Source organism: Oryctolagus cuniculus, chromosome 12 (assembly GCF_051225735.1).
Source record: "Oryctolagus cuniculus isolate XC-2025 breed Fujian yellow rabbit chromosome 12, ASM5122573v1, whole genome shotgun sequence".
Lineage (NCBI taxonomy): Eukaryota > Metazoa > Chordata > Mammalia > Lagomorpha > Leporidae > Oryctolagus > Oryctolagus cuniculus.
This window is the reverse complement of record NC_142878.1, coordinates 68621006-68642251: the sequence shown is the minus strand read 5'-3', so window position 1 is coordinate 68642251 and position 21246 is coordinate 68621006. Positions and strand designations below refer to the sequence as shown.

The 21246-nt window shown below is 41.9% G+C and overlaps 1 long non-coding RNA gene across 1 annotated transcript in view; it reads right to left on the bottom strand.

Moving 5' to 3' along the window:
• LOC149123095 (uncharacterized) overlaps nt 1–21246 on the bottom strand; it is a 64459-nt gene that overhangs the window by 19660 nt on the left and 23553 nt on the right. The gene's annotated exons all lie outside the window — the stretch shown is intronic.

Below are 21246 nucleotides of genomic sequence, written 5' to 3'. Positions count from 1 at the left end.
AGAAAGAAACCTGAGCGAGGAGGGTAGTGCCAATTCCCTGCCTGGGTCAGTGAGAGTACAAGCAGAAGACAAGAGAATTCTCCAGAAACTCGAGGGAGGCCAGCAGTCAGCCACAGTCAGCAGAATGCTAGCTCCCCGAGAACTCGCTCCCAGAACATGGGCCATGTGCATGGTCTCTGAATTGCCAGGACAAATCTAAGATGCAGGGGAAACAGAGCCAACTGCTGGCCTGAGCAACAGCAGGAAAAGGACAAGAGGAACGCTGGGTAATGCTGCTTCCAAGATGTGGGTTGCTGGGGTCAGTACCCAGAGGGAAGCACCTTAAGTAAGAAGGAAAAAGATGAAAGATACAGACAAAAGTAGAAGTAGTCCCCCACCAGCCTGGGGGGAGGCTTATGACCACTCTGTTTTTTGATGTTTGGAGAACAGGGCCCTTTTAGTTCTCCTCTAAACTAAGTGGCCTCCATGGATGACAAGAAAACATAAAGAGAATAGGAAGGAAATTCAGCAACAGTCTAGTGGAGCCAAGGGTAGGACTGAATAGTTCAAAACCAAACTAACAACAAGAAAGCCATTTCAAATGATCACTCAAGCTCTTCCAGCTTTGGTTTGGTTTGATTTTCTCAGATGGTAGTCACAGTGGGTCTCTACCTTGCTTAGCCATAGTAAAAACCATTTGTGTTATTTGAAAAAGCAGGTAGGTCTGGAGGAAACATTTGCCATCACAGCTGTAATCATGGAAATTTTTCCCATGCAGGAATAGAAGCCAGCTCATGAGCCTCCTATTTAGGCACAGTATAGGGACGTATTTTAATGTCAATATTTCAAACGTGACTGCTTCTCCTAAGATTGTGCTTCCCAGACACTATCACGTCTTTTATTATTATTTTTTTTTGACAGGCAGAGTGGAAAGTCAGAGAGAGAAAGAAAGGTCTTCCTTTTCCGTTGGTTCACCCCACAATGGCCCCTGCGGCCAGCACGCTGCGGCCAGTGCACGGTGCTGATCCGAAGCCAGGAGCCAGGTGCTTCTCCTGGTCTCCCATGCAGATGCAGGGCCCAAGCACTTGGGCCATCCTCCACTGCCTTCCTGGGCCACAGCAGAGAGCTGGACTGGAAGAGGGGCAACCAGGACAGAATCCAGTGCCCCGACCGGGACTAGAACCCGGTGTGCTGGCACCCCAGGCGGAGGATTAGCCTATTGAGCCACGGCACCGGCCTATCACATCTTCTAAAAACTCCTTCCCTTCTCTCACCATCCACTATCTGAAGAATGCATCCCCCTTCTACACTGTGGCCCCAGTTAACCCTGTACACTTTCTTAATCATGGAGGTTTTCAGGACAGCCTTTCTTTCAAATGGTTGATTGTTTCTATAAATCATAAATCATCAAGTTTCTCATATACCCTATTATGCCAAAAATAACATAAAAATCTTCATTCTAGACTTTTTGTCTCAATTCACTAAAAAAATAAACCATTCACCCTCTACCAAAATATTGATAAGTTTCATGACCAAAAATAAATGTGAATGCCATAGCTTCCTTATTCCAAACCCATGACAGATCCTGTTAACAGAACACAGAATTCTGTCATCAAGGCCACATTCTACCCAGAAGCAACAGAATAAAATCAATAGAATCTTCAATAAGGAGTCATTGTCAATCAACTCTACATTTGTTCTAAGCATTGTAAACTTATAAGATTTCACTGCTGAATGGATTAATGTAGTTCTCTCTTACCAAGATGTCCACATGCCAAGGGATCTATATTTTAAATCTGAACCTGCAAAGAAAATGCATCTTAGAAGGCCACCAGCTGTTGGCCGGCGCCGTGGCTCACTACGCTAATCCTCCACCCTGCGGCGCTGGCACACTGGGTTCTAGTCCAGGTCGGGGCGCTGGATTCTGTTCCGGTTGCCCCTCTTCCAGGCCAGCTCTCTGCTGTGGCCAGGGAGTACAGTGGAGGATGGCCCAAGTGCTTGGGCCCTGCACCCCATGGGAGACCAGGATAAGTACCTGGCTCCTGCCATTGGATCAGCTCAGTGCGCCGGCCAGAGCGCATTGGAGGGTGAACCAACAGCAAAGGAAGACCTTTCTCTCTGTCTCTCTCTCTCACTGTCCACTCTGCCTGTCAAAAAAAAAAAAAAGAAGAAGAAGAAGAAGACCACCAGCTGCGTGGATAGTTTCTTTGCCCACCAAAGCACTTCTAACAGTAGAATGTGGAAGTTCAAGTAATGGCAATGTAGAACTGAAGTTCCATCTAGAGCTTCAAATGGAATCACTGGGAAGACCTCAACTCTATCTGAGCCCAAAATAAGCCCGGTATATAAGTAAAAAGATTTCTTTAAATTGCAACATTGTATGTCTTACAGAAATAAAGTTACTGAGTCATAAAACCATCTCTTTTTATAATAAAGCATCAAAGATACAAAGCACTCTATATGCACCAGGACTAAGTTCTCTCTGGTTGCCAGGAAAGTTCAAGAAGTGTGGAAATGTCTTCTGGTTCCCTGCAGCTTATCACACTGTCAGAAATGTAGGCACACATGAGTCATGCCCATAAAAGATGATTTTTCAGATGTATTTGTTATACCAGAGCTATTTCTGAAAATGTTTGGTGTCTGGAGATTATTTTAAGGATGATAATTAGCATTCATGCACCACCTCCAGAAGTACTTCTGTATTAGTAATGCTGTTTAATTTCTGAATTTATAATGTCACATTTTATGAGTTCAAATACAGATGGAGACAAGACCCAGTGTCGACTGTCACTTCTAAACAGCACCACCGAACTGCCTGATAACAGGTTACAGGGATAATAATAATAACCTGAGACTTTTGGATACATTGCTGTAATTTTCCACTATGGACCCAATTTCAAAGATTGAATTCCAGGCTACAGGAGATAGCCTAGTTCTTTAGTAAATTTATAAAGCAGATAAGTTTTGAAATTTGAATAAAAAGGGTAGTGAGCTATTTTCCTTTGAACACAGAAGAAAGGACAGGTTGCCAATTATAGATTTCACAAACCATTAGGATGATGTATTCATAAGTTTTTTCCCTCTCAAGTTAAAAATCATCATAATGAAAATACAAAAAATTTTGTAAAGCAAAATCATTTTGTGTTGATTCCCAATTTGGAAGTACTTGGAGAATTCAGATTTGCAAATATCTTATGACTTTTTAAAAACATTTTATTAATAAAAATAGAACATAATTTGGGGTGACATTACAATATGGGGGTGACATTCAATATTAGTGTGACATTCAATGTTAGTGTGACATTCAGTACAAGTACATGAACTGATCAAAAGAAGGCAGTCAGTAATTCCTCGTCCTTGACACTGCTTTATGATTGAATACTTGGAGTTTCTTCTGTTTGTTCATACAATAGATACTGGGCTATTTTTCTTACATATTTTAAGAGTAAAATACAATAAACATTAAAAAAAACCTAAATGCCCTAGAGTCGGATAAAAGTAATAGAAAATTGTCATCATCTGCACAAGGGAATAATATGAATTCATTAAAGGTTCCTTTGAAGAATGTGTAAATAGGAAAATATATGAGAGCACCTGGCCTTCCAAATAGATGAAAATAAGCAAATACTTAAATATATATCTCACATATATATATTTACATACACAAACATGTTGACAGTAGTTCGTTACAGGATGTCTAAAAGTGCAGAATAGAAAAAGGAACTTATTTGTTGTTATAGCATATGAATTTTTGTTATAATCAAATTAATTTAAAAAGTAATTTCACATGCAATGTAATTGCAATTTTTTTACAAAGAATGAACTTATTCATAACATTTCTTTATATTTTCCAAATATTCATTTTACTTGTTTTTATTTGAAAGGCAGAAAGAGGGAAGAGAAAGAGCATGGAGCTGAGAGTGAGAGAAGGAAAAAAAGAAAGATACAGAGACAAGGAGAAAGTCCCCAGCCATGGTTCATTTTCCAAAATCCTGCAACAACCAGGGATGGGGCAGGCCAAAGTTGGAAGCTGGAAACTCAATCCAGGTCTCCAACATTGGTGTCAGGGACCCAAGTACTTAAGACATCACCACTGCCTTCCAAGGGGAGCACTGCAGGAAGCTGTAGTCAGGAACAGAACCAGGACTCAAATCCAGGACACCCACATGGGATAAAATCGTCCCAGCTGGCATCCTAACTGCTAGACCAAATGCTATCCCCATGTTACTTTTTTAAAAAGTAAAATATACATAATTTTTAAATATATCACAATAATCTCTAATACAACTCCTTTAGACAAAGTAAAAATCACCAAAGAGGGCCAATGGGGCTCCCCACAGTGTAGCACATGAGACTCTGGCTCTCCAAAAGTACACTCTGCAGCTAAGACAAAGACCACAGAGAACTTTAAATGGCATTGCCATGAAAGTTACACTTTGCGGCTGGTGCTGCAGCTCACTAGGTTGATCCTCTGCCTGCAGCACCTGTACCCCAGGGTTCTAGTCCCGGTCAGGGCACCGGATTCTGTCCCAGTTGCTCCTCTTCCAGGCCAGCTCTCTGCTGTGGCCCAGGAGGGCAGTGGAGGATGGCCCAGGTGCTTGGGCCCTGCACCCGCATGGGAGACCAGGAGGAAACTCCTGGCTCCTGGCTTCAGATTGGCGCAGCATGCTGGCCGTGGCAGCCATTTTGGGGGGTGAACCAACAGAAGGAAGACCTTTCTCTATGTCTCTCTAACTCTGCCTGTCAAAAAAAAAAAAAAAAAAAAGTAACACTTTGCATCAGAAATCTATGCTATTCTACTGAAACATCAATATACATAGGATCTTATTCCTTCTTGGCATTGAATGCCAAAGAGCTGATTTGCTGGGGGGTGGGGGGGAAGAACGTTATTCATTATTAATAATCAGAATAAATGAGACTGAGATAAGTTTATTTTATCCTTTTAAAGAATGAAGACAAGCAGTAGGACTTCAAAAATAAAGGTTTCATATTACTAAAGTACCTATGAACTAATTTAGAGTTGATGACTGAGTTATATCCAGTTATCCAAATCATCCTTTGTATAGTGAACAAAAAGGCAAAGCACAGTAGTGACACAGAAAGATACTAAGAAGCATTGTTCAATTGAGAAACCAAATTATACAACAATATGGATAGCATGATTACAATGAATGTAGATGGATGAGCAGATGGGTTGGTGGGTAGATGGATGATGGATAGATGCATTGATAGACTAGTGAGTGGGTGGGTAGATGGTTGGATGGAAGGACAGAGGGTCCTCCAGAAAAAACTGTAAGCTTTTCTAAAGTTTACTCAACTAACTACAGTAGAACAGGTAGACAAACGAACAAATGGATTGATGGACAGACAAAGGGAGTAAGGGTGAAAAGGAGGGGGGAAGAGAAGGAGAAGACAATAATCAATGACTAAGAGTTGTTTTCCTGAGAGGTGACACTCTATTTATCTTTTAGTTCCTCCTTTTTGCTCCTTGACATTTTATACTTTCCCACAATAAACTTGAGTTTTTTAAATGTTAAGTTAAATTGATGATTGAAAAAGGAGCTGGGCATACAGAAAAATTCAATAATTTGCTGAAGTTCATCCAGTTAGCTAGAGTAGAACTTGAACTTCAACCCACACTTTTGAACCTTAGAGGAGATTCTGTGTATAGTCTCCGATAAGAGGTTTTAAATGTTTCTATTCTAGTAAGACAAGAATGCATGCTTTTTATGTTTTAGGAAATCTTCATACATTAAGTCCAAGAACCAATAGCATCCCAAGGTCAAGGACAAACTCATATGCTAGATACAAAAATAATTTTGACTTCCTGAGAGAGATGATGTTGGGTCTGTTTTTTGGCTCATTGCTTCTTTTTATGCCATCTGAAGAGCTACATTGAAGAATTCCTCTCTGGAAACTAGGAGCCAAAGGACCCTTTTTTAAAATGCTGCCGTAGTGGAAATTAAATTGGCAGTGTTATTGGCTACTCTAAACCTGTACTTCTCCAAAATAAATGTTCTGTTTCCACAGATCTCAGCTCACTGACTTGCAGAACAATCTGGTACTTTCATCAGGAAGACTGATTGCCACAATGGCGGTTGCTAGAAACAGCATCTATTGTCCTGATTATTCATTGTCAAGAATTCCTTGTAATCAGATCAGTGAAACATTGTTATCCCAGAGCAGTCCCTGCAGGGTTGCTTACATGGTTATCTGCGAGCATGTGCAGAGGAGGGTTTAGACTGTACTGTTTGAACACAGGAATGAAAGTTTTCCAAATTGCTTCAGCTGTTCCTGCTAAAAATGCCAGCCTCATGCCCATCTCCTCCTCCCATGCAGCACAGGAATGCAACTGAACAATATTGAAGCACAATATCAGTGTGCCATCTAGGCAAGCTGATATATATGTGTTTGGATAGATACACAAGCAAAATGCCCAGGCAACATCAATGTACCTACCAGCCTCAAACAATGATAACAAAAAGAATGGTGAGAGAATGAAAAAACTTCTTAGAGCTTCAGCAGCTATTTTTCGGACAGATTCTGTTCTCTGACGAGCTGAATGTGTGAATCTCAGCTGAAGTGAGGAGAATTCCAGAACTTGAAACTTGAGTGAAGATGCTCCTAAGTCATCTGGGGGTGCCAGATAGGACGAAGGCTGAGGAGGAGCCCCACATTCAGGATTCGTATTCCTGTCCTAAGTTCTTCTACACTTTGGTTCTGTGCCTATGTAATGCATACTGGTGTCCATGTCCAGCTTGTCCTTCACACACCATGCGGGATATCTACCTTGTTTCACTTATGCATTATGTTCTCTCATACCGTTCTGCCATACTCTGAAATCCTGCATGTGGAAGATGGTGCTTTCGTTAATACTCGACTCGAGTGGAAGGGTTACAGGGAATTACCTTCAGTTCTTAGACTGAGGTCACAGACAAGAGCTGCTCACTTCGAGGCAGCAAAGGCAGAAACACTGGCTGGACCAGAGCCTCACCAAGTGAATTAATGCCATGGTCCAAGGAGGCCAGGGCCAATGAACCAGCCATCTTCTACATGTGGTTGTTTCCAGATAGTTCTTTTTTTATTTTTTGACAGGCAGAGTGGACAGTGAGAGAGAGAGACAGAGAGAAAGGTTTTCCTTTGCTGTTGGTTCACCCTCCAATGGCCACCGTGGCCGGCGCGCTACAGCCGGCGCACTGAGCTGATCCGAAGCCAGGAGCCAGGTGCTTCTTTCTGGTCTCCCATGTGGGTGCAGGGCCCAAGCACTTGGGCCATCCTCCACTGCACTCCCTGGCCACAGCAGAGAGCTGGCCTGGAAGAGGGGCAACCAGGACAGAATCCGGTGCTCCAACTGGGACTAGAACCTGGTGTGCCAGCGCCGCAGGCGGAAGATTAGCCTATTGAGCCACGGCGCCGGCCTCCAGATAGTTGTATCTATCACATCACTTATTTGTTCCAGAGAAAGGTTTGGTGGTTCTCTCTTGTACAGTTGGACACTCTGTATTTAAATACACATACACACACATATGTATACACACACACACATGCATACATATATATCTGACCCAATGGTCTCAGTTTCTCAAATTGCAGTGGCACTAACTTTACCTACCACAAGTATATGAGCCCCTTAACCATAACTGGCAGGTGTTTAATGGTCTGAAGTATGAGAGGCCAACAAAGGAGATGGTTGGGGTGTAGACTTTGGACTGATCTGTTTGTTTCTAAAATGTGTTCTCCTGGGAGGATGACTCCTTCCAAGGAGGGGAGGGTGTACAGATTGACGAGTAGGGTACAAGGCTAAGGCAAGATGACAAGACACTAGACAACTAGGGATAGTCCCCATGCCCAGAACTAAAATTATGCAAAATAGGTGAACCAAAACCTGCTTACCCGGTGTTGCCCACTCTTTTGCAGTAATCACAACAAAAGTTCAGCTCCCATCCTGACTCCTTACTGCCCCGCGTAGCACCACCCCTGCCAAGACACGGCATGCCACCCCTCCTGGCAGTTCTGATTCATAAATGTTCTTTTCAGTAGCCATCATCTCCTCATCTCTTGGCCTTCTTGCACCTCCATATTTTCCTAGTACACATATTTTAAAGCACCCTTATGCTATTCCTAGCAAACAAGTCCCTATGAATCAGGTTATGAACTCCTATTGCTTACTCAATTTAATTCATCTCTGAAAATTTTCTTGCTTCCCACCATTCTGGAGTGGAATTTCAAAGAATTCATCTGTGTATGAAGAGAGCCTTGGGACACTACCTAAACATGTGTCTGTGGTCATTGGCCCCCAAACTATAGTGAGGTGTCTTTCCCATAAGAGTGGATGGGACCTCTGTTCTTAAGTGCAGCAGTGCAAGGCTGCCATACAACTTCAACTCAACTATATAGAGTTGTAAAATATGCAACAGTGTATAGGACTGCTCCAAGAAAAGAAAACATTAAAACCTGCAAATCCCCAGCTAGATGAGTCTTGGGTAGAAATTCTACTAGCTCGATTTTACATAGTGGATAGAAATGAACCTAAAAAATAAGAGGAAAACTTATTCCTTGAAATCTTGCATAAAGTGAAGGAAAGTTAGGATTAGATGTATGACAGGCTTGAGGAAGGTAATAAACGGAATCAGAGTGTTCCTCCACCTTGTGCTAGAATAGGCACCCAGCCATTCCAAAGAGGGCTTAGTTGTCTATAATGGGCTGTAGACAAAACTCTCAGTGTGGATGCCAATATGAAAGCCAGCTCAAAATCCCATTTGTACCAGAGCTATGTTCTGAAGTCAACGGAACTAGTTATATTAAGCACTCTCTTAATGTGACATGGTATTTAGTGGGAAATGAAGATTGAATAAAACCTTTTGGCTACTCCTTGACTGGAGATGACCTAAAATATACATCTCCTTGACATCAGAAGAATCACAGTAAAGTCAGCCTCAAAGAGGGAGGACCCTCCTAGTGCTGGCACTGAGACAGTCTACCCATGACAAACTGGTACAGAAACAGGTGCAAGCAAATTTTAAAATCCTAACACCACTTCAAGGCAATTTGCTAAAATGAAACATTGAGACCTCACCGTATCTAACTTGCTTCCTCATTTGAGAAAATGACATTCGTGAGAAAATGCTTTATTTTCATCAACAGCATATGTATTGGATGCCAGGTTTATCTTTATTCAGATATGCATTTTAAGGTTGTAAACATATGGTTACAATTTCGGTGGAGCTGTTTAGGACATTTTTATGGATCAAATTTTTAGTCCTGACATCCTACCCAGGTTCAGAGATTTTTTAAACTGCTGCAGGGCTCTTTGCCTCCTAAAGGCTCATTTATAACAGAAATTGGCTTTGGAAGTGTTTATATGCTCTTTGGTGTTGTCTATAATTACTTTCTCAGCTGAAGTGGCGGTAAGGAGGGAGACCCAGACTGAGAAAGGAGATGAGAAAAGCCTGAATAAATAAATAAAAGTACCTTATGGGGAATGTCTTTCACCTCTCTGGTCTTGTAATTTTCTCCCCCTCACCCCCACAAGTGTAATCGGAAAAATAAATGCCCAAGTTCTACCACAGATATTAAAAGAGACATCACTGGGCTTTTTTATGTGGGTCTCCTGGGCTTGGATTTTGAATAACTTCAGTGTAAAGGGCAGTGTCCAGAGAGGAGATTGGAATAGTGACAATGCAGTCTTGACCATGGCTCTTTAGACACACTTGAGAAAACCATTTTAACTTTACTGGCGAGAGTAAGAAAAACATGTGAATATCGTATGGACAAGTCCAGAGTAGGATACTCGAGAGTAAAATTGTTATGTGAGGGTCACTGAGTTTACACTCAAAACTTGCACTAGATGATGTGCTCTGATGTAATCCAGAGACTCTGCAGTCTGCAATAGACCTAACATGAGATTTGAGGGGGAAATGCACCGCCCTTGAAATCAGTGAGGCGGAGTAGTCCTTCCCTTCTTTCTCCTATTTCATTGCTTGACTTGTTCCAGTCAGCCTGGCAGAGCTCAGCTCACTCCTGTCCCTCCCGACTTTGCCTACTTCCTGAACCTTGACTGCATACAAGGAGCAGAAACACAGAGCCTTCTCTGAAAAAGAAGCGGGCAGGCAGGAACCACCAGGCAGTGATCTCCTGTAAGTCAGTGTGTCGAAACGTGGCCACCACTCACAATAACAAAGAGATGGCACCTTTCCATTCATTCATCTGTGGTGCTTATAAAGGCGTGAGTGGTATTTTTATTTATTTCTTTTTATTTGAAAGGGAGAGAGAAAGAGAAAGAGAGAGAGAGCGCAAGCGTGCGCTTCTAGGTACTGGTTCATGTTCCTATTGCCCACAACAGCTGGGGCTGAGCCAGGCAGAAGCCCAGAACTAGGACCTCAGTCCAGGTCCCCCACATGGATGTCAGCAACCCAAGTATTAAGCAGTTGTCTGCTGCCTCCCAGGGTGCATATTAATAGGAAGCTGGATCAAAGGCAGAGGAGCCAGGACGCGGATCCGGTACTCCATTATGGAACGCAGGTACTCCAACTGCTATCTTAACCTGTGCAGCAAATCCTTCCATCCATCCCAGTACAATTAATATTTAATGTGACAAATATACAATCTATAATGATACATATTAAAAACAGAAAATTTTTAAGACTGTTTTTAAATTTTAAAAGCAAGCTTCAGGAGCTAGCGCTGTGGCACAGTAGGTTAATCCCCTACCTGCAGCGCCGGCATCCCACGTGGGCACTGGTTCTAGTCTCGGCTACTCCTCTTCCTATCCAGCTCTCTGCTGTGGCCTGGGAAAGCAGTGGAAGATGGTCCACGTCCTTGGACCCCTGCACCCACGTGGGAGACTAGGAAGAAGCACCTGGCTCCTGGCTTTGGCAGGTGCAGCTCTGGCCATTGTAACCATTTGGGGAGTGAGCCAACGGATGGAAGACCTTTCTCTCTGTCTCTCCCTCTCACTGTCTGTAACTCTACCTGTCAAATAAATAAATAAAATCTTGAAAAAAAAGCAAGCTTCTAAACAGTAGGTATAGTACCCTGCACTTCTCTTGTTATACTAGACATTACTTATATATGTATGCTTCTCTCCACATAGACTACCTCTGCAAGTAAACACAAGAAATTAACAAAATGGTTGTATCAAGGGGAGAAAACTGGACAGCCTATGGTCAGAAGTAAGAGGAACACTTTCCAGTACATACCATTTTGTTCTAGTTCTATGATAATCACATCAACCAGAAATTGATAAAAGCTAAATAAAACAATGATTCACTTGGTCTAGTCTCAGAACAGTATCATCTCTAAAGAAATTATAGTCAACAGACAAAAAAGGTAAATTTGGAAAAATTCAAGTGTTAGATTTGCATGTCTTGAATTCACAGAGGAGGCTTACTTCTCTGTTCTCCTTCCCTTCATACCAGCCATACCAGAAACTCACTCCCCTTTCCTCTGAGCCTAGATCCCCTCACCTTTTCTCCTTCCCCTTTTCCTCTTTTCTCCAGATTTTGTACAGTAAAGTATACAAACTTAAAGTTTAAAGCCCCAAACAGATTGACTCTGGATGCAGGACCCACTTAGAGAGCAGGTAGGGGAGCAGAAGCTCTTTGGTTGAGCAGCGAAGGGGGTGGACAAGATCCAGCTGACTGTTCACTTTCCATCCCATTTCATAGTATTTCTTGGCCTATCCATAGAATTAGAGGACTAGGGCGTTAGAAAGCAGGCATCAAGACACAAGGATATAGTCTGCTTCATCTCCCCAGGAGGACTGACCTTGCTAGTAGCAGGTCCAGGCAAAGGGCCAAGAGAGCCTTGTGTTCCTAACCATACCTTGTGTGGTACAGGCCAAAGTGGTGAGAAAGCAACATGCATGCTCACACTTTTTATGTGTTATGATTTGTGATTTATAATAAGAAGTATGTATTGTGGTCTTTATCCCCAGTTCCTGACACAGAACTGCTAAAATCCTCATCATTTCCTGAGCAATAGTGTTAGCTTCACCTTGTATTCTGCTATTTGGTCTCTGATCCCAGTTTCTGAAATGCAGTTCCTCAGTCACAAGAGCATCACGTGTTCTAATGACTCTGCCTGGATCCCTGGATAGGGGCTTCCAGAGGATTAAGAGAAGGACCACATAATGATTAGAATCTTGGTACTTTCATCCCCATCACCAGCTCCTGGAATGAGGAAGATCCACTAAAGACTACGTAAATCATCCATGATGTTCATGTGATAAAACTTCCATAAAAATCCTGAAGTACAGGATTCAGAGAGCTTCTGGGGTGGTGAACAAGAACAACTCCACATGCCGTGAGAGTGGTGCATCCAGCCCCAAGGGGACAGAAACTCTGTGTCTTTGCACATTCATACCCTAGGCATGCTACCTTCTTGGAGCATTTACTATTTCATACACTGATCTATAAAGTCACTTTTTATGTTAAACCCATCTAACATGTTGAATTTTCTACAGTCTATCTCATACAAATTAGTTATGCTCATGGGAAAATTTCTTTGCTATATGGATTTTTTTACATCTTTCTTTGGTTTAGAGATACCATCTCCAGCATGAATCAGCAGTCCATGGTTCCTGCTCCTGGCACCAGATTATGTACATACTTCCTTTTCAATCACAACTATTGGACGGGGGATGTATTAGCTAGTTTTTCAATATAACGAAAGAGTTGAGGCCAAGTAGACTGATAAGGAAAGGGGTTTTACTTGGCTCTCGGTTCTGGAGATTCAGTGCCGTAGCCTTGGCATGAGCTCTGCTCTGGGAAGCGTCTCACAATGGGTGCTGTGCCGTGACAAGAGTACGTGCAGCAGCAAGAGACCACATTGCCAGAGAAGAAACTGGAAAGGGATTTGGGGGTTAGACTCAAGCTTTTCATGAGAACTGGCTCCCTGGAGAGCTCAATCCAGGAGACTAGCATTCTATTCTGAGAACAGTGGCCTAAGGTATTCCCCATTGAGCTAAGAATCTCCCACCAGGCTCCATCTTTTAAGTGTCTACTCCACCTCCCAACACTGCCACACTAAGGACCAAGCTTCCAACACCCTTGGAGGACACACTCAAACCATATCCAAATCATGCGAAGACTGTAATTGACCCAAGAACAGCGTCTCCACAGGCTGACCTGCAGCCTGTACCACCAATGCAGCATGACATCACAGAGAGGTGCTCACGAATGGAGCTCCATTTCTATCTCATGGGTAGCAGCAGGGCAGGGTCGAAAAGGAATAGATTCCAAGAGAAAAACTTGACAGCTGAAGGAATGTGCGGAGGGAAGCGGGATCACAAACAGAAGGGACAGAGGAAGCCAGGGAGCAGAGAGAGCACAAAAGACTGATGCTGCCTTGAGAGAAGCCCGACAAGCATAGAGAGACCAAAGCACTCACTCCTTTTGTAAGTCTCGAAATTTTATATTTCCAAGAAGAAGCCTCAGTTATACATATGATTCAAGCCCATCACTTGAATTTAAGTGGGCTTTTTTCCCACTTAAATCCAAAACAATTATTCTAGAATATGGGTTCTGAGACAGTAGTGAGTGATTTTGTCCCCCAGAAAACATTTGACAACATCTGGAAACACTTTTGATTGTCAGAACTGGGCAGGTGAGTAGGTTGCTATCATAACCTAATGATAAAGGCCAGCGGTGCTGCAAAACACTCTACCACAGTGCTCAGAGCCCCACAACGAAGAAGTGCCGAGCCCAAAATGAGAATACTTGAAAAACTCTGCTGTAGACTAAGATTTTTTTAATGATTTCTCCCTTTGCATTTGTGATTAGAGCCCTTTCCCACTCTGCAATAAAACAAATATTGACCTATATTATCTTCTTTTTCTATGATTAAATTTAATAGTTTATTTTTCTTGGAAAGTCTAATAATGAGAAAACTATATTAACAACCAGGAGGTGAGGAAATAGACTAAACTTAGAAAACAGGTCACAATGTCATCATTCCTGGGATTAGCATATATATATATATATATATATATATATATATATATGAGAGAATATAGCAAGGATTCTCACAATCTTCTTGATTAAATCCACTCTTCTGTGAAGGTGAACTGGACAGTGTGAAAATCTGCATTCCCTCTAAGTAGAGAAGCAAATGCTAATAAATTTAGCAATTGCACTGAAAATATAGAGCCTATTCATGACAAAGTTGATGACATACAAGACACTATATTCACTTGATCAACCAAACATTCCAAAACGACAGGTTGGGGTAGGCCTAAGAAGGTGGTACTCATGATATTGGGGTCAGCACAATGATCGTCAGGTTTACTGGGCAGAAGTCTTTCTGGACAGGATTTTTAGAGGTGACATGAGAGGGCGAAACCAGAAAGATTATCTGAAATTTGTGCCATAAAGAGGGGTATATAAAGTCCATAAATCATGATAAAATTTTACTCTTTTGAGCTGGTCTTCCGATGTCACATTCTCTGCCTCTTTCTTATTGCCAACATTATGAGGTCCATTAAGTTTCCTAGGATTCTTTGAAGCAGATTATTTCTGTTCTCACATCACCATAACAACCCATATTCCACAGTAAATAACAAACATGATTAGGAAAGACAGATGAAAGAGCTATCAATGCAAGAATATAATCCTCAATTCAGAACTTCCTGTCCCTTGGGAGAGACTCTCATCTAGAAATGTAGTTGTCTTTCTGTGAGCTCTTGGTTGCTTGTAACAAATACCACTTACACATTAGCATCACTCAGATTCTCTTCTGTGTGTCTAACCTGAACCAAAGATTAATTCATTCAATCTTTCAGTGGCCTGGGCAGTGCAATAAAAAAAAGGCATTTTTTGCCCACTTACTCGAGTTTCTATCCTTATAGCAATGTTAACTGCAAACCAAGCAGTTTCTTGAAATTTCAAATAGCAGCATTTTTCTGATCTGTGCTTACCAACCAATTATCACGATGACTCAATTAGGAAATTCTATTTCCTTTCACTTGACTCTTAGAACTTCACATTCTTGTGTTCAGTCTTTCCTCCATACATTTATACCTAAGCACCAATACCTTTAGACCTAAGCACATCTACCTCCTCAGTACCTATGGGCTAAAAGAACACACACATAAATTCAGCTATGTGAAAAATATCCAAGAGGAAAAAATGAATAACCAGGACACAGAATATGACATTTCTTAATAAAAATAGAAAATATCAAAGCCAAACTTGGAAAATGTACCTCTAAAACAAAAAGAAAGAAAAAGTGAAATGTAAAAAGTTTAAAACCCACTATGCATCAATCTATAAGAAAAAATATACCAGTTCCAAAAATTTTACTCCCAAAAAATATGAGAATAAATAAATGTTCACTAGCAAGCAGTCGTAATTCAATGAGATTAAGAGTGAAAATTATTAACATTTTTCTTGTGCAACACTCTCATATAGACAAAAGGTTGGCAAATCTTTTCTGCAATGGTCCATACAGTAAATATTTTAGCCTTCACAGATAACAAGATTTCTTTTTCAACTAGTCTGCTCTACTACTATAGAGTGAAATAGCCAAAGACAATACAGAAATGAGTGGGTTTGTCTATGTTCTCATAATACAGCCTATAGACTTTGGAATTTGGATTTTAGATAATTATCACATTATGAAATGTTCTTCCTTTGATTTTTTTCAATCACTTAGACATTTAAAAACCATTCTTAGCACAAAAGATATGCAAAACAGGCAGGAAAATAGACTTGGCCCTTGGCAGTTCTTGGCTGTAGTTTAATGCAGACTAACATCTCCCAGTCATGAAGTTCTCAGGATACCTCATTGGGAATCACAGCTTAATAATGTCCAATTCTCCTTGCTCTGTTTACTGAGCAACCTTCTGATCTGCTATCTAATCAGTGCACATGTATACTTCCTTCTAGCGAGTTTGATCTATCAGAAAACCAAATAGATTCTAAGAACAAGAGTTCTTTCTCAGCCGGCGCCGCGGCTCACTAGGCTAATCCTCTACCTTGCGGCACCGGCACACCAGGTTCTAGTCCCGTTCAGGGTGCAGGATTCTGTCCCGGTTGCCCTCCTTCCAGGCCAGCTCTCTGCTGTGGCCAGGGAGTGCAGTGGAGGATGGCCCAAGTGCTTGGGCCCTGCACCCCATGGGAGACCAGGAAAAGCACCTGGCTCCTGCCATCGGATCAGCGCGGTGCACCGGCCATGGTGGCCATTGGAGGGTGAACCAACGGCAAAGGAAGACCTTTCCCTCTGTTTCTCTCTCTCACTGTCCACTCTGCCTGTCAAAAAATTTAAAAAAAAAAAAAAAGAGTTCTTTCTCATAATATGTAATAGATTAGTTTTAGATTGAAAATAACCTTATAAGTTTATTTATTATCCCTCCAAGTTCATTTAACCATTCAAAGATCCAACATTTCATGGCTAAAGGAACAGAGTGCGTAATATGGAGGTAATAGCAATTAATAAATTCCCAGATTGAGCAGAATTGCTCCACTTCATTACTATAGATTCTAGCACTTCATTGTCAACTCAAAGTTCAAATTGAGGAAGTTATAAGTTGAATCAACTGCTAATCTTATCATTGATTATTATAAAGACAAAAACTAACCATAAAATTTGAGGAGCCCAAGGGCCGGCGCCATGGCTCACTTGGCTAATCCTCTGCCTGCAGCACCGGCATCCCATATAGGCACCGGGTTCTAGTCCCAGTTGCTCCTCTTCCAGTCCAGCTCTCTGCTGTGGCCTGGGAGGGCAGTGGAGGATGGCCCAGGTGCTTGGGCCCCTGTACCCACGTGGGAGACCAGGAAGAAGCACCTGGCTCCTGTCTTCAGATAGGCACAGCACCGGCTGTTGCAGCCATTTGGGGAGTGAACCAACGGAAGGAAGACCTTTCTGTCTCTCTCTCTGTCTCTCACTGTCATAACTCTACCTGTCAAATAAAAAATAAATAAATAAATAAATAAAAAACTTGAGGAGCCCAACCATCTAAATAGATGCACATAGAGTCATAATGCACTAAGAATGACCCTAAATGGAAAAAGAATTCCAATAACCACCTTGCTGCAGTAGACACAAAGTAAAAATAAATAGCTAACATATAACTAATGATAAAAATATTCAAGGATGAGACTCATAAAATTAATGAGTAACCATTAATCAATAATTACTCTGAAAGTAATTGTATAATAAATAAATACCTAGTTTTATCTATGCTGAATGGCCTCTACAATATAATTAAACAATCATGGAATAATGTCAAACCCGTGATTCCCCAGACTTCAGCTGCTGGATGGTCAAAATGGATTCCATTACTAATTTTCTCTCATCCTTGTCCTCCTGCACAGATGAGCCAAACTTACATTAGCTTCATTTTTTAAGGTGAAATCCTTTTTTATGAGCCTTCTGGGGCTATTATCCAACTGTCTGTCCCACCAGCCCTTTGGACATAACATGCAGGAATCCAGACACAGTGGGGAAAAAATTAAGAACAATTCTGATATTGGCAGAGTTGAATTTCAAATCTTAGCCACTGACTATAATTAGCAACTCAAATTTGGGACAAATTGTTTAACTTCTCTGTGCCATGGAGAAACAGAAAGACATAGAATTTATCTGGTTTTTGAACTCTTCTATAGCAAAGAAGGAGGAAGTGGAGGAAGAGGAAGACGAGGAAAAGGAGAAAAGAATCTTCATTTAAAGTGTGGTTTGACCCGGAACCCCAAAACGTAAAACTGGGAAAGAAGAGCTATTCTGTTGAAGAGCTATCAGAGGATCAGGAATTCTGCTCACTCTGGCTCCCCGTGGTACATACAATGGTCTCTAAAGCTCCCCCACTGAATTCTAGACAACTGGGCTGCAGTTTAAAAACAACTGTTGTCATGAAATCCTCTATAAATGAGGAAGCTACCAAGAAAATGAAAAATGGCCCTGCCAACAGCCAGACAGTGATGTTCACAACTAAGCATAAACAACGATATAAACAGTGCTTGGGCAAGGTCATGCTGCTGCTGTGTTTGGAACAAGACAGAGACAAGGCCACTCCACAACTTCAACAATGATAAAACATCCCCTCTCTGACTAATAAAAATGACTGTGGTTTCCCTTCCTATTAAAACTCCTAATCCAGCTTCAGCCCACCAGTCTCTGTGATAAAATTTATGAAGATCACTAGGCACCAAATTGCTGCTACTTCTCGAACATCATCCAATCCCAAGCCAGACAACGCTCTCCTAACTCCCCCTGGCATCATCCAACATAACCCTGCTGCAGTTCCTCTCCAGTGTGTTCTTCCATGATACAGAAAGCTCAAGCAACCTGAAACTTTTTAGCTCCAGTTATATCCCTGGTGGTCTTTGGCCTTAATGCTACATTATTAGCATTCTAAGCAATGCCCTCAAGAAAAACAGAGCAGCACCTGAGCCCCTGGAGTAGGAAACAATCATGACAGAAACAAATGGGAGCTAATTCCAATCTTTTTTCAACAAAATGCTACTGATCTCTGCTTTTTTTTTTTTTTTTTTTTTTTTTACAGGCAGAGTGGACAGTTAGAGAGAGAGACAGAGAGAAAGGTCTTCCTTTGCCGTTGGTTCACCCTCCAATGGCCGCCGCGGCTGGTGCGCTGCGGCCGGCGCACCGCGCTGATCCGATGGCAGGAGCCAGGTGCTTATCCTGGTCTCCCATGGGGTGCAGGGCCCAAGTGCTTGGGCCATCCTCCACTGCACTCCCTGGCCACAGCAGAGAGCTGGCCTGGAAGAGGGGCAACCGGGACAGAATCTGGCGCCCCGACCGGGACTAGAACCCGGTGTGCCAGCATCGCAAGGCGGAGGATCAGCCTAGTGAGCCGCGGCACCGGCCTGATCTCTGCTCTTTTAGTAATGATGGGGAGGGAGAGCAGGGAGAACAGAGCGAACCTAGATGAAAACCCATGTGTTACTACTTGACAATGACCGTAAGCTGGAAAGGAAATTCACACCCTCCCTGAATGCTTTTCGTGCCACTCACAATAGAATGCACAGGCACAGATACTAGAAAAGGCTGCTTCATGTAAATTCAAAGATATGTCAACTATAAGCATCTACAAACAAAGCCTAGTCTGATAAACATCATTCTGGGCTGGATGTTAACAAAAAAAAAAAAAAAAAAAACAAAACTCAGGATGGTCAAAGACTACCTCACACAAACAGGAAGTCATGGCAATTACCTTGCTGGTCTTGAATGAAATATCTGCTTTTCTCTGGGCCTTCCACATAGTGTCTCGTCTATAGCATTTCTTGAGTTAGATTTCACTGGGCAGAGTCTTCCCTAAAGTGAATACCGCAGAGCTGAAACCAGAAGTGGGTTCTGTGTGCAGTGTCCACAGATTAAGAGGGTAGGTTTTGCCCAGCCTCACCTGGCCAACAGCATTGCCAGTCCACAAACATTGGAAATTATTTTGAATCTTTGTTCTTCCTAAGAGTGAGTAATGATAAGGGTTAAAGATGTGAGATACTGAAGGTAGTGACTATACCAGGAAAAAACTGGAAGAAAAAAACTGCTTTAAATCCCATAATGGGCCCAAAAATTCATGATGACTTTGCAGCTAATGCCTCTGTGACCCTTAACTAGTTGCTTTACTTGTTCATGGAAAAGTTGGAAGGCATAACCTATGACATTTCTTCTAGCCCAATGAACTAGACTCATGTCTCCAAAAACCAAATATATTTCTCAGGATTAATCTCCGTGCAAGGCTGTCTACTTAGATCCTCTCCAAGCATCATCAGCTCATTTCCACCATTTCTGAACTATCCTTGGGACTAGCTGAGAACAGGTGCATAGATGCAGGCATGTGGGATACAAATACATTTACTGTGTGAACAAATTCCCTAGGCTTCTGCAGTTATCTGTATGGTGAATGAGACAGATGGATTAAATAATTAAACTGTACTACTAAATTTTAAGCACACTAGCAGAAGCTCTCAGAGAGCATTCATTGAGCTTCTAATACATACCCAGGTAAACTAACAATATGATGCACTATTGTGCTTCCCAGACTTGCCATCTGCTAAGAGTGATCTTCCTTCAAGGTCAGCACTGGTGCCACCTTCTCTTTGCTTTCTCTGGCTGCCTTGTCCCCAGACAGAGCCCACAGAGGAAGCAACTTGTCTCTTAGGATCCCAAAATATCTTATACATATATTGCACTAGATTTTATATGTCACTCAATGACCAGGTTCTGTTTTTCTTGAGTGGAATTATATATTCATCTTTCATCTCCAGATATATAGAATTTTATCAACATGCCATGCATTATATCAAATTTCCTCCTAAGTGTGTGCTTTAATCTAACAACAAACATAACCAATCTCTTCAAGGAAACAGTAACTACATATATGCAATATACTCATCTGCTGCTATTTCAGCCCTTGGGCTTGGTGTTCTTGTACACGGCAGAGAAGATCACGAGCTACATAGCTGAGCAGCCCAGCACAGAAGCCCTAGGAGCAACCTCTAAATTTGCCAAAGTCTTCCCAGTTTTAAATATTCACAGTGACTTTCACATGGTAAGATTCTGCTCCAGACACCTTCCAAGAGAAAAACACTCTGATCTAAACTTGTTGCAAACATCGAGAGCTATGCAATGAGAGTTTACACCACATCTGCCATCTTTACATTAACACCTGCTCCCTGGAATGGGAAGTACACATACTTTGTATACTAGTTAGGTCCTGACAAAGTCTATATCCTTCAACTTCACTTTGAGCAAAGCAGAGTCTCTTTCTGTAAAAGACATTTAACTTTGAAATGTAGGGATGAGACAAGGAAAACTTAGCCAGCTGCATTTGGACTTGATACTGCATAACATCAAGTGTTCTTGATAACCAACCACCTTACACCCCCCCCATCTTACTCTGTAAAGTGTCTTTTTGTGGAACTGTGCAAAGGATATTAAGGGGATCTGTTCCCAAACCCTACCCAGACAACAGCTATATGAAGCCAGCCTATTTCCACATGGTTACATCCTGTATCTCCACAGCATAACCTGGGACTGGTTTTCTCAAACAGAAGCATAATAAGTAACTCATAGTATTAGCTTACCCGGGCATTTATAAGAATCTCAGTGAACATTCTCTGTATGGCACCTCAAAACTTTTAATAGTGTGTTTTAAAATGTATTAGTGTAATTCACCTATTTGGTCTATCTGTCTCATTCACCAGACAGGGACCTCCAGAAGTTCTGGGAATCAGTTCACACAATAAACACACGTTTGGTTATCCCACATTCCCGCATCTATGCACCTGTCCTCAGCCTGTCCTAAGGATA